Here is a 12,617-nt window from a genome sequence, read left to right as displayed (position 1 = left end):
ATTTGCAATCGTCAGTCAGTTTCTAGAGCGATCCACCGGCTTAGCATCCGAATCAGGTGCACCTGAGCCATCACACTTAGCGTGTGATGGCTCTAGAAATTATTTTAGGAGAACTGGGCACCGTTTGAGGAGAACTGGGCACTATTTTGTGGGAGGAACTAGGCATATTTTACGTCTTGCATTTTAAAAGCCATTTCTAATTGTGAACTATGAGGTGGACTGGAAACATTCAGTGTATAACATTTACATTTACAGCAGATGTATTGTAATGTATAATGGTTCCTAAAGAAGATGCTGAGTCACTTGTACAGTGCTATTACTGCAATGAATAGTATTTGTACAGTGTGATCTTAGTCCTATGAATGAATTGATATGCCTCCTAAGTCTGAGCACATTCTTAGATCGTCAAATAAGGCGGTACCAAATACTAACCTGGGGTGTTACGACCCACCGGGTCTAGGGGAGTAGGAACGCAACAAGCAGGGGCGTCACTACCGTCACGCAGACAACGCGGTTGCGTTGGGGCCCATGACGTTAGGGGCACCTCCCCACCCCAAAAAAAAAAATATATATATATATATATATATATATAAAAATAAACCTGGGTGTGCCCCTTAACATTGTTACAAAACCGTTGTTTATGTACCCGAAATCCGTCACAAACCCGCGAATCAGAAACCACTAATAACCGCAAAATTTTGCGCGTGCGCGCACTACGGGCACACATGCACGCTCGCGCAGCCCGCTGTGACCGCCTCGCGTCGGGGCATACTGTTGCCAACTTGCCTCGTTACGCGACTGGCAACAAGCCAAGATGGTTCAAGCCAAACTTAAAGTAATACTAGGTAACTTTTTCAATAAAACTAAAGTTAAATTGTATATCTTTTGTGAGTGGCAAATGTTTCACAACACCCACTCCATGAATTTCACCCCCGAAAGCCTTTTATTTATATATTTTCTATTGAACGGTGTCGGGGGAGACTCTCCCGCGAAAATGACGTCATCTGGCCGGAAAACGGAAGCGGAAATGCACCGGTTTTCTGTTTGGCCAGGAACTACCACACCGGTTTCCTGTTTGGCCAGGAACTACCGCGCTAACAACAAAAAGGAAACTCACGCTGATTTTAAGAGATTGTATGATTTGAAGATCGAAAAACAGAAAAATAAAACACAGCTCACGGTAACTAAAGCTCCACTGGCTCCACTGGCTAAGAGGACATATTAAATTGTGGCATACAATCAGTGCAAATATATACAGTGAGGTGCTACTCGTGCGTAATATGAATAGGGCTGGACAGGAACCAAATCAAAGAACTAAATAAAACAAACAATACTTCCTAAACCACTAGGGAACCCCCAACGCTGGCTATCTGAATAATACACTCCAGAGAAAACAAGAACTTACCCTACCTGACTACTCTAGTCTGAACTGGGCAAACACAAAAATACAAAGTACTGGAACCTGCCCTCTGAGGTGTTAACACATTAAAGAAGAAATATAATAGCTACAATACTTGCCCTGGATAACACAGTTAGCACGTTATACGTTAAGTAGCAACCTGTACAAAGAGAATGGAATGATAAGGCACATTTGGAACACTCTGCTCCGGTGGGCGCGCTGCCACTAGCCTACTCTAGACTCATATCACAACTGACAGCGGCCGTGAATGAAGAATCCAGGTCGTCTTTAAAGGGCCGGACAGAACACGGGGTGATTGGGCCTTTCTATTTTGGGTTTTTTCTATTTTGGGTTTTGCATTGTTGTTTTTTAACCTTGCGCTGTTCAGCACTTTGTAACTTTGTTTGGAAAGGTGCTATACAAATAAAATTCAGTATCATTATCATTATGAAGAGTATACAGTATGTACTGCATGATGTTAACCCTTGACCTTAGGACATGTTCTGACCATCTGAATATTATAGGATCAAGACACCATGGAACTTGGGAGGCGCAGTGGTAAAGTGCCTGTGCACCACCGCGGGGGTTGTGGGTTTGAATCCACCGTGGTGTATCCGGCTTTGTCAAGCGTCTGTACTAACAGAATTGTCCCGTGTTTGGGGGAGGGAAGCCGGGCGGGCAGGGTGATATTTGTCACTGCATGTACTCCTATGGGCTGGGGGGTGGAGCCTGTCAGGAGTGTCCCGGTGGGGGCAGGTGAGCCAGTAGGATACGACAGCAGTCACAACAGACATAAATGTGTGTGGGGAGGAATTAATTGGCACGACTAAATTGGGGAGAAAATGAGTAAAAAATAAAAGACCTAATTTTATTAAGTCTTTTTGGTATTGAACATTGGAACATATTAATACAAATTTCCGCTTTTACTTGGCTTTTAGGCTTCGTTAAAAAAAATCCGAATTGCTCAGACCAGGGCAGACATGACAAATAACTTTCAAAAACCTCTACAAATATTTTTTGGGAAATTGTATAAATATTTTGGCAACGATTATGACCACCAACCTTAAGTGTTTAATGTACTTCTCACATGTAAATGAATACCTATCTTTCCTCTAATGTCATCCATTGTAGCAGCATCAATAATAATAATAATAATAAATAAGGAAATAAACCAGAAGGAATAATAAAATAACAGAAAAACTTAAGGTGCAAGGTTCTTACTCCTAGGTTATAAACATCTGTAATAAACATCTCTGTGCGTATGTAAAAACTGTAAAGTGACCTATGGCAAAGTTCTTGGCAGTGGTGGATGGGTGTGGGTGTGTGGGTGTGGGTGTGGGTGTGGGTGTGGGTGTGTGTGTGTGTGTCTGTGTGTGTGTGTGTGTGTGTGTGTAAAATAAATAATATATAATAAAATAAATAGCAGATGCACAAGCTACAACGTCATGTAATGCGTTGTCGCACAACAATGTACAGTATATAGGCAGGAAGTGAGTCTTACTCCTAGGCAGTGGTGGAAAGTAACTAAGTACATTTAAGTACAATTTGTAGGTGTTTGTACTTGAGTATTTTCAATTTAATACTTTTACTCCACTACATCTCAGATCCAAATATTGTACTTTTACAATTATTTGAAAACTTTAGTTACTAGTTACTTTGCAGATTTTGTACTTTTAATCGAGTAAATTTTGAATTCCGGACTTTTACTTGTAACGGAGTACTAAGTATTGGTACTTTTACTTAAGTAAAAAAAATGGAGGACCTTTTCCACCACTGCTCCTTATTAACATCTATTGCTGAAGGTCCAGATAGAGCCGACATACTTGGCTACCAGTGATTCAGATAAGAATAATCTGTATATTAGATTATCAAACGGGAGACTGTGTGGCCACGTTGTATGGACACTCAGAGGGGATGTAAATTATACATTGTTTTGTTTTTGTGTTTAGTTTTTTGTCCCCGTTTTGTATTTGTATTGTTGCTCCCTGCCTGCCCTCAAACCAAAACACAAATGGAAACTTGTGTATTTATCCTTTTGAATTCATTTTCAATAAAGTGCTCAATCAATCAATTATAAATATTAACTAGACCATACCCGTCGGGGGATATGAGCACCCAAAGTATGATTTTGGGGACGCACACGCTTGTTTCACACACATGATTTGGCAACCCCAACGTGCATGCGCACGTACGTGGCTGCGCGTGCATGCGCACTTGGCCACGCATGCGCAGTAAACGCCGAAAACACTGGCCATAGAGTTAAACAGAGGTTTGGAAAAAGGCTATTAAACGGCTTGAATTTGGGTAAAGTGAAAAACGGGCGTCGGTGTTCCGTGCGCATGCTGTTGGTCAATGGCTGTGTGCAAATACAGATCAATTGCTCCAGGCACTGAGGAGAACCTGGCAGAAGAGATTTTGGGGACGCACACACACACAGACGCACACACAGAGCCACAGAGCTTTGTAGAATTATAGGATGATCTGGGTGTATGTAAAAACTGACCTGTGCTATGCCAGTGTCCTTGACATTGGTGGGCGGGCGGGCACAGTGGGTGTGTGTGTGTGTGTGGGATACAAATCATGTTGTATAGGCAAACATTTATAGCATTTGTAGTGATGCGATGTGTTTTGAGCTTGTAGATAGCCTATTTTCGGTATCTGTCGTACAACTAAGTGTATATTGTTGCCGTCAGGCAGAAACCTCTCATCTTCATCTTTGTGTTTTTTCGTAAATTAACGCCCTACTTGATCATGCTACAGCGTCACACAAAAGCATCAAAAGTAGCAGATCTGCAAGCTTGAAGCGCGAAGCGACGCGTTTTGAGCTTGTAGATCTGCTACTTTTGCTGTTTTATAATTTGAATCCTGAAAGGTTTATGTATAGAAGTGAGCTTATTGTCCGTAGTGAGTCCAAGGTGTTTGTTGTTGTTGACCGGATCCAGTGATGGGGTAGGATGGCAGGATGTCTTCTGTCTGGCTGGAAGTTGACAGCAACATCCTGTTCATCTACCTGGAAGCTGTTAACAAAAATACATTAATGAATTCATTGATAAAAATGATATGGATGATGATTATATACAGTATAGTAGGCCTGTCCCCGACTAAGGATTTCTATAGTCAAATCTGATTGGCCAAATGTTGCCTATAGTCGACTAATAGTCGACTAATGCAACACCAAGAAAATATAAACTATTTTTTACTTATTTATTTATTTTTTGGCATGATTCCACTGAGATTGGCAGTCGAATCAGTCTGATTCGACTGCCAATCTCTCAGTCGAATCATGCAAAAAAGATGTTATGCAATAGAGGAACATTCCATTTGGGCTGTAGGGGTGCTTAATGTCTGATTTAACACTTGCTTGGTTTCTCCCAATAAATCATGATGTTTATCCTATTTTTGTCAAACTATTAGTTAATTAATATAACAAATTAGGCCAATCTCTCAGTTGAATAATTAAATTTTTTTCATAATTGTTTTCATAATTCGACTAAGAGATTGGCAGTCGACTCAGACTCCCCTCGACTGATTAGTCGACTATTCGAATAATCGCGGTCAGGCCTACAGTATAGTATTAGTACAAATTTGGTATATAATATACCAAGATAAATACTGATAAACAACAGCCTGGCTTTAACACATTGGGTGCCAGAGGTTTATTAAAATATTATACGTTGAGTGCCAGCATTTCTTCCATCCACTTGCGTTATACATTTCGTGCTGTGAGAAGCCCCGACGCGGAAATGCATGTAAACAAAGCGTGCGTGCGAGACGGCGGAGGGTCCCGACTAACGCCTGGAACAATAATATTTCCAACGCGACCCTCCATTGCAGCGTGATCGCCGATCGAAAACGGCTCGTTTCCACCACATTAAAAAGAAATGGAGATATTAAGCTTTTAATCAAGGAGATAACATTGAAAACGCCGACCGGAAGGATTTTTGACATGGAGCCACATCCAGCCTCTTCTTCTCAGAAACTGCTTGGGTGATGTCAAAGTTTCGTTTTAGCGCCCCACGTGGCCCACATGTATAAAAATAGAATTGGGTCAAAAACGGTCCGGACCGTTTTCGGCACTTCTCGTTTGGACCCTCAAAAACGGTCCGGACCGTTTTTGGCATTCAATGTGTTAAGTAGCAAAACCATTTCAGTAAGTATTCTAAGTTTATGCATAACGGGAGCTTTAGCATGCATATGATTCACTTCTTGTTGTTGCAGTATTCTTAAATGTTGAACGTATAACTATACCATGATTATCGGCATCATCATTATCGCCAATACTAGGCTGCTAACAGCAGGCATCGCTGGTGCTGAGCTGTCAACAAGTGGGTCTCCTGTAAACAAAAGCTACAATGTATTAACCCATTAAGACCTGAGACCGATTCTACAAAATGTCTTCTAAATCCTAATGTTGCTGGTGGCTGTCAGTGGTTCTCAAACTTTTTCATGTCAAGGACCCCCAACATGATATGTATTTGGCCGCGGACCCCCATCTCAAAATATTTCGTTCCAGGGACCGCCAGAAGCAAAGATTTGAGTTACAAATGTTGGCTTTAAAAAAATTATATATATATATATATATATATATATATATATATATATATATATATATATTCAAAGATTTGCATATATATATATATATATATTCAAAAATAGCAGATATACAAGCTCGCCGCGCTATGAGCTTGTATATCTACTATTTTTGAATAGCCAAAGTGTAAAATAATGCTTTTTTAGCTTGTAAAAGAGTTCTTTCTGATGAGGGCTAGGTAGACAGAATGACAAACCAAATGTTGCAATAATCCAGATCTATTTTTCAATGTGCACAAAAAATGTTCAAAAATAGTTTTAAAAAAAAAGGTAATTAAAAAAAATACAAAACAATAAACTTACATGCTTCAAACAAGCAACAGTCCAGAGAATAAACTGACTCTGTCAGACTGATATAAAGGGCAGAGCATTAGCAGCATAGTGCCCATGACTTTCCTTACTCAGGCCTGAAACTAGACTGACTGAAATCATCTAACCTGGGCCTCTGCATGGTGGCCTCAACCATCTGTCTTAAAGGACAGTTTACTTCAACACCTTCACATATAGTACTAGTGAACTTCAACAAAGAAAACATTTTCCAAACTTTACAGAAATCATTAATCATATAAAAAGTATTAATCATGTTTTAGCAACCCAACTCTTTTCAATCATAATATACCTTACACAGAAATCCCACACTCCCCTGTCACATGGTATGTCCCAATTCCCATACCCCTCCATATAAGGAGCACTGTGGTCATATGGTACTCCTTTCTGATCCTCAGACCAGGAAGAGGACATGGCAAGTATGTGTGTTTGTTTGGTGTGGTGATGAGCTTTAAACTTTTAACATAAAATAAAGTGGTATGTTTCAAACAAACAATTGTCTCTGTGTTTGTATAAATGAAATGAATATGAAATGAGTAGTTTGATAAATGCATATGTTAAACAGAAAATAATGGAACATGTGAGGCTATAAAGGTAAAGTGAGAAAGGCAGTGTCCGTCTTGACCACATAGCTCAAATCTAGAATGACACAGATGCGTCCCAGGTCTTAATGGGTTAAGCCAAAAACAATCATCCAAACGATATAATGACTAAAACAACTGTGGTGGTCGTATTTGATCTACCTGCTCATCTACTGAGAAATGTATAGCCAGTGGTCACGTAGTAGGCCTACCATTACTGGTTGACAAGAGGTATTACATTATTAAAATCAAAACCAGTGGTGGAAAGTAACTAGGTACATGTACGTACTTTACTTGAGTATTTCCAACTTATTCTACTCCACTACATCTCGAGGCAAATATTGTACTTTTACTCGACTACAATTATTTCAAAACTTTAGTTACTTTATAGATTTGGATTATTATTACAAAACATACATTAACCACTTCAACCCTATATATATTTCGGCCATTTGAAAATAGCAGATCTACAAGCTCACAATGTGTCACGATGCGAGGCATTGTGAGCTTGTAGATCTGCTATCTTCAAAAGATTTTTTTATCCAATTGATACATTTAAAAACTTGTGAAATGAGACATTCTGAAAAATGAGTACTTTCTACTTTTGGTACTTTAAGTACGTTTTTGACCGGGAGCCAGGCCCAGCCCTCAGGATGTTCTCTGCTAACTTTTTTTCACTATTATTTCCTGTTAGCATATACCTTGGGCCATCACAAGTTCATACTGAACACCCCCAACTCGGGGCCGTTTGGTCTCAGGGGCCCCAAAACCCCTTTTTGGGGCGAAATTAATGTTAATGGCAATATTAATTTACTAAAATTACATAAATTGTCTTACACATATGAAATTCGGCATGGACTATCCTGACACATAGGGGTAAGTAGCAAAATAGGATTCTGGTGCTTGCTACCATTGTATTTTTAAATATGACAAACACACAAAAACTGTCCGCTTGACAAATAACAACAAAGATGATTATTTTCCAGCACTTTATGGTGAATATCACTGCCTCACTTGTATATAGAAAACCTCCCATGTCCATAAGCTTCAATTTGAGCCCAAGATGACCTTTGTATCTTCAAAATTACTCTTTCTGTAGCCAGAATTCTGCACTATACCTAAAATCTGAGAAAATTTAATATTCAGTCATAGTAGAGGCCCTAGGAGGGGTCCACGCGCGATTGCTTATTATTTATTTTTCTAGTTTGGATTTTTGGCATCCATAGGACCTCTAATATAGGGATTTTGATCATCCCAAGAAAAAAAGTGGTCCAAAGTGTGTTTTTCTCAATGTTTTATTACTCCTATGAGACCTGCGGGATTGCTGGCTGGAACGCCGGCAAGACTGTCTTTCGGAGACTGTGGCACGCTCAAATTTACATGTAGCCCAAAGATAGAGATCATTTGATTCTAGACAACCTCAGGTTTTCAATGGGACCAACCTTGTCATGCTAGACCACATTTTGGCGAGGGAAAAACAGCCATCACCATTTTCCAAATCTCATGCAGTTTTGGGCAAGAACCATTTTGCACACAGTACAAATATGTATATTTGTACTGCGTATTCTGCCTATTTTAAAAAGGAGACCACTGTACTGTATCTATAGCTGTATGAGACCACTGTACTTTATCTATTGCTGATATGAGACCACTGTACTGTATTTGGACCACTGTACTACATCTATAGCTGTATGAGACCATGACTGTATTGCATCTAGACCACTGTGCTGCATCTATATCCCACTGTACTGCGCATCTATAGACCATTGTACAGCATCTTAAGACCACTGTACTGCATCTATAGACCATTATACTACATCTTAAGACCACTGTACTGCATCTATAGACCATTGTACAGCATCTTAAGACCACTGTACTGCATCTATAGACCATTGTACAGCATCTACCATTGTACAGCATCTTAAGACCACTGTACTGCATCTAGAGACCATTATACTACATCTTAAGACCACTGTACTGCATCTATAGACCATTGTACAGCATCTTAAGACCACTGTACTGCATCTAGAGACCATTATACTACATCTTAAGACCACTGTACTGCATCTATAGACCATTGTACAGCATCTTAAGACCACTGTACTGCATCTAGAGACCATTATACTACATCTTAAGACCACTGTACTGCATCTATAGACCATTGTACAGCATCTTAAGACCACTGTACTGCATCTATAGACCATTATGCTACATCTTAAGACCACTGTACTGCATCTAGAGACCATTGCACTGGATCTATAGCTGTATGAGACTACTGTACTGTATCTATAGACTAACTACTGTATCTATAGACCACAGCAGTGCATCTGTAGACCACTATACTGCATCTGTAGACCGTTGTCGTGATCTGTAGACCACCACAGTGCATCTGTAGACCACTGTTGTGATCTGTAGACCACTAAATTGCATCTATAGGCCCCTCTAGTGCATCTATAGACCCCTCTAGTGCATCTATAGACCACTCTAGTGCATCTATAGACCACTGTAGTGCATCTATAGACCACTCTAGTGCATCTATAGACCACTGTTGTGATCTGTAGACCACTCTAGTGCATCTATAGACCCCTCTAGTGCATCTATAGACCCCTCTAGTGCATCTATAGGCCCCTTTAGTGCATCTATAGACCCCTCTAGTGCATCTATATGTTACAGGTAGATTGGCATTCCAGGTAGAATGGAAAATAAGCGCTTGTTTTCACCGCCCGTCCGCCCCCCAGGCAATTCTGTAGAACCAACGCCAGAGGGCAATGCAAGCCACACATGAGTCCCACACCACACACGCACGCATGCACACGCACACAAACGAGCACGCACACACGCATACGCGCACATGCACGCGCGCGCGCTCACACCCGCGAACAAGGGGGCGAGACTGAGGAGGCGGGGCTGGCGGGCTATGTTAGTGCAGTGAGTGGCAGTTGGGGCAAACCATAGCGGGGCAAACGCAGTCCCCACAACATCATTTACTATTCTGTGCCTATCGGTACATAACTCGGACGGCGCTTAGTCGACTAGGAGACCATCGGCCGGTCGTCGCGGGCACTCGCGCCTGAAGGCGCTCGGGCGCGACTCCTCGGCCTCAAGGTCTCCTTAGTCGGAGCGCCTCCGTCATGGACTCATGGTCCAAAACTATACTTTATCGGCGAAAAAAAAAGAGTCCGCGGTTGTTTGAAAAAGTAATGTCCCGAGCGGGAGTCAAACCCAGACTCCCAGTGATAGTGGATGGGGAGTCCAATGATTATCGAAGTGCGCCACTGAAGCCAGTATGTATGTATATTCATGTTGTCGTTGTCCTCGCATCGCAGCCCCGTCCCGAGCCTAAAAACAAGCGCTCCACTTCCAATCTACCTGGAATGCCAATCTACCTGTGACATCTATATACCCCTCTAGTGCATCTATAGACCCTCTAGTGCATCTGTATACCACTGTAGTGCATCTATAGACCACTGTAGTGCATCTATAGACCACTGTTGTGATCTGTAGACCACTGTAGTGCATCTGTGGACCAATGTACTGCATCTACCGAGTCTTTGCGGCGACCGCCCCCCACTGAGTGCAAGCTGTTCCAGAGCCTGGGCCCCCCAGGCTCTGTAGACCACTGGACCATTTGTCTATAGATGCAGTAAAATGGTTTATAGATTCAGTACAGTGGGATATAGATGCAGCAGAGTGGTCTAGATGCAATACAGTTATGGTCTCATACAGCTATAGATGCAGTACTCATACAGCTATAGATGCAGTACAGTGGTCTAGATACAGTACAGTGGTCTCATATCAGTAATAGATTAAGTACAGTGGTCTCATACAGCTATAGATACAGTAAAGTGATCTCCTTTTTACAATAGGCAGAAATTACATATTTGTACTGCGTGCAAAAAACTGCATGGTTCTTGCCCAAAACTGCATGAGATTTGGAAAATGGTGATGGCTGTTTTTCCCTCGCCAAAATGATATCTCTATCTTTGGGCTAAGTCTAAATTTGAGCGTGCCACAGTCTCCGAAAAACAGTCTCGCCGGCGTTCCAGCCAGCAATTCCGCAGGTCTCATAGGGGTAGTAAAACATTGAAAAAAAACACACTTTGGACCACTTTTTTTCTTGGGATGATCAAAATCCCTATATTAGAGATCCTATGGATGCCAAAAATCCAAACTAGAAAAATAAATAATAAGCAATGGCGCGTGGACCCCTCCTAGGGCCTCTACTATGACTTGAATTTTCTCAGATTTGAGGTATAGTGCAGACTATTGGCTACAGAAAGAGTAATTTTCAAGATACAAAGGTCATCTTGGGCTGAAATTGAAGCTTATGGACATGGGAAGTTTTGTATATACAAGTGAGGCAGTGATATTCACCATAAAGTGCTGGAAGATAATCATCTTTGTTGTTATTTTGTTATTTACTGTCAAGCGGACAGTATTTTATTTGTGTTTCTGGGGATGTTGTAGGTCATATTTAAAAATACAAATGGTAGCAAGCACCAGAATCCTATTTTGCTACTTACCCCTATGTGTCAGGATAGTCCATGCCGAATTTCATGTGTAAGACAATTTATGTAATTTTTGTAAATTAATATTGCCATTAACATTAATTTGGCCCCTGAGACCAAACGGCCCCGAGTTGGGGGTGTTCAGTATGAACTTGTGATGGCCCAAGGTATATACTAACAGGAAATAATAGTGAAAAAAAGTTAGCAGAGAACATCCTGAGGGCTGGGCCTGGCTCCCGGTCTATTTAGTACTTTTACTCAAGTAAATTTTGAATTCAGGACTTTTACCTGTAACCGAGTATTTCTACATTGTGGAATTGATACTTACACGTGAGTAAAAAATTTTACTTTTTCCACCACTGAGGACAGATAGACAGTAGATGTAGCTGCCATCATTCTCACAGTTAGTGGTGCAGCAGAACCAGAACCTCTCTGGTAGGCTACACTCTCTGTTACTCATCCCTCGAACCAACTATATAACCAAGACGGAGCCTTTCAGGCTGTAGCTCCCAGACTCTGGAATGCCCTCCCGCAGGTCCTGAGAGCTGCAGCGTATGTGGGCATTTTTAAGAACCGCTTGAACACTTCTGTTTGGACAAGTATTCGCGGAAATCGCTTGACTTATTTGTTCTCCTTTGTAATGTGTCTGCTGTTTTTGCTCTATTGTACAGTTGTGCTGCTGTTATTCTTTTTAATGGTTGCATTTCTATTGTATGTAAAGCACTTTGTGAGTTTTCTCTGTGAGAAGTGCTTTATAAATAAAATGTAGGCCTACTTACTTACACTGGTCAGTCCCACGCATTGGAGGTGGAACAAAGAACCCCTGCACCGTGCACTACTGCACTGCACCATGCCACCTCCTTTATCTAGACTAGTCCATACCCGTGGGGGGATATGTGCACATGATCTGGCATCCCCATTCATCCCATAGCTCACGGGGCCATCCCACAGCTGGGCAGCCGTAATCATGGCGACATTTTTTTACATAAAAACGCGAATAAACAGCTGACAGTTGGGGAAAGTGAAAAACGGGCTGTGCTGTTCCGTGCACATGGTAATGGTCAATGGCCATGTGCAAATGCAGATCAATTGTTCCAGCCACTGAGGAGAACCGGGCAGAACCGTTTTGGTCTCACCACCCTTCAGAGCTTAGGAGGATGAGATAACTTTGTCATCAACAATACATACAATGCATAATTGAATGAAATTCCT

Source organism: Gymnoscopelus braueri, assembly GCF_963280865.1.
Source record: "Gymnoscopelus braueri genome assembly, chromosome: 9".
NCBI classification, from domain to species: domain Eukaryota; kingdom Metazoa; phylum Chordata; class Actinopteri; order Myctophiformes; family Myctophidae; genus Gymnoscopelus; species Gymnoscopelus braueri.
This window is presented reverse-complemented; position numbering follows the sequence as displayed.